Source organism: Propithecus coquereli, unplaced genomic scaffold (genome assembly GCF_000956105.1).
Source record: "Propithecus coquereli isolate 6110/MARCELLA unplaced genomic scaffold, Pcoq_1.0 Scaffold39, whole genome shotgun sequence".
Classification (NCBI taxonomy): domain Eukaryota; kingdom Metazoa; phylum Chordata; class Mammalia; order Primates; family Indriidae; genus Propithecus; species Propithecus coquereli.
In genome coordinates, this window is record NW_012149618.1 from 7,111,731 (window position 1) to 7,113,958 (window position 2,228).

Below are 2,228 nucleotides of genomic sequence, written 5' to 3' on the forward strand. Positions count from 1 at the left end.
ATATTATTGAATTTTCTTTAAGCAACAAAGAGCTAACAGGATGGTAGAAAACTTACTAGACCAAGATCTAGGATGAAGACAGGAATTCAGGAAGGTGAGCCCTGCAGTTGGGGCTATTTTTGTCCTGTGGACATTTATCAAACTGGAAGTGATAACTGAAAGGCAGAGTCATGCTTTGGAGAAGGCTTTAAAAGATAAATCTCAAATGTCAGAATCCAAGGCCAAAGAGAGTCAGGATCTTAGAAAATAATCCCTCATTTTGGACTAAAACCTTAAAATTTTGCATCTTATGAAGGAGAACTAGAAACAAACAAGCCTTCACGTGGATGAAAACTAGCTTCAAGCTATCTGGGTAACACAGAAAATATCAAGTCCCGAACTAAGATTAAGATGAATCTAAATTGATAGCTGTCCCCCATACTACCATAATATAACAAAATCAATTTTTTAAATACTCTTTAGAGGAAGACAACATCTTCCTGGGTCTCAAATTATTTTTAAAAATAATACCTTAGTTACAGGATAATCCCCATAATCAAAGATAATCAGATACACAAGGAGAAAAGTTGTTATGAGATGGAACCATCAGGAATAACAGGCAACATAAACAGAGCCACAAAAATTGTAGAAACATCAGACAGACTTTAAAACAACTATGTTCACTATGTTTGTAGAGATAACTCAAGCTTCAAATTTTGGATGGAAATTGTGATAGATAGCCTCTAAAATGGCCTCCAATAACCCCATATCTTCATATTTGTGCTCTTGTGTAATTCCTTTCCCCTGAGTATGGGCTGGATCTAGTAACTCATTTCTAAGAAACAGAATATGGCAACAGTAATAGAATGTCACTTTTGAAGTTACAGAACTTAGGTTCTGTCTTGTGGCTGGCCTCTCGCTCTTGCTCTCTGTTAGAGCCCTTGCTCTGGGGAAAGCAAACTACCTTATAGAGAGAACCAAGCGGCAAGGAGCTGATGTCTTCAGCCAACATCCCACCCAAGACCTAAGGTCTGGTAACAGCCACATGAGTAAGTTTAGAAGTAGATCCTCCATCAGTAGAGTCTTGAGATGATTGCAGGCCCGTATGACACCTTGGTTGCAATGTTTTGTTATCTTGTGAAAGAACAGGGCCAGAGGAGCTCAACTAAGCTACACCCAGCTTTCTGATCTACAAAAACTGTGAGATAAAAATTGTCATTTTAAGTGGCTAAGTTTTGGGCTAATTTGTTACACAGCAACAAATAACTAATAACAAAAATCAGAAACTATTTAAAAAGTTATTTAGATTAAAAAATAATTAAATTGACAATAAGAACTCAGTGAATGGGTTTAAGAGCAGATTAAATACTGCTAAAGTTAGAACAAGGTTAAAGGAAGATAGGTTAAAAGCAGCTCTTGCAGAATGAAACAGTGAAGATAAAAAAACAGATGAAAAATAAAGGATATAAGAGACATAGAGATTCAGTTAGAAGATCTAACAAAGAAAGTGGTAAACATGCAAATAAATCTAAATAAAAAGTGTATAAAACAAAAAGTAATCATGTCTTGTGGATATTTAAAATACTTATGATTAAAATACACAACAAAAATAATATATAACAGAAGTGAAATAAATAAGGCTTAAGTGTTCTAAACTCTACACTGTCAGAGAGGAACATAAAGGTAAGCTTACCTGTACACTTCAATAGATCAAAGATTCATGTTGTAATTGCGAGTATTACTTCTAAAAGAATAGAAACAGAGCATATGCCTTCCAAACTAATAGATAATTTAAAGGAAATGGACAAATACTTTAAAATGTACCATCTAACTAAACTGACACAAGAAGTAGAAAGCCCAAATATACCTATAATTATACAAGATATTAAATTGATAATGAGATACATTTCTCTCTCACACACTCACACACACACACACACACACACACACGCACATACAATCCAGACTCAGGTGATTTTATTGGCAAGTTATTCAATACTTTTAAAGGAAGAAGTAATTCCAATCTTACACAAACTCTTCCAGAGAATGAAAAAAATAGGGTACAACTACACATTTTTTATGAGGCTAACATCATCTTCATACCAAAATTTAACAAAAATGTTATGAGAACAAAAAATTGTCCAATCTTACTCATGAACATAGATATTTCTAGCATATAACTTACAAAAGTCTTTTAACAAGAATATGTAAAGAATTTTTACAAATCACTGAGAAAAAGACAAATCATC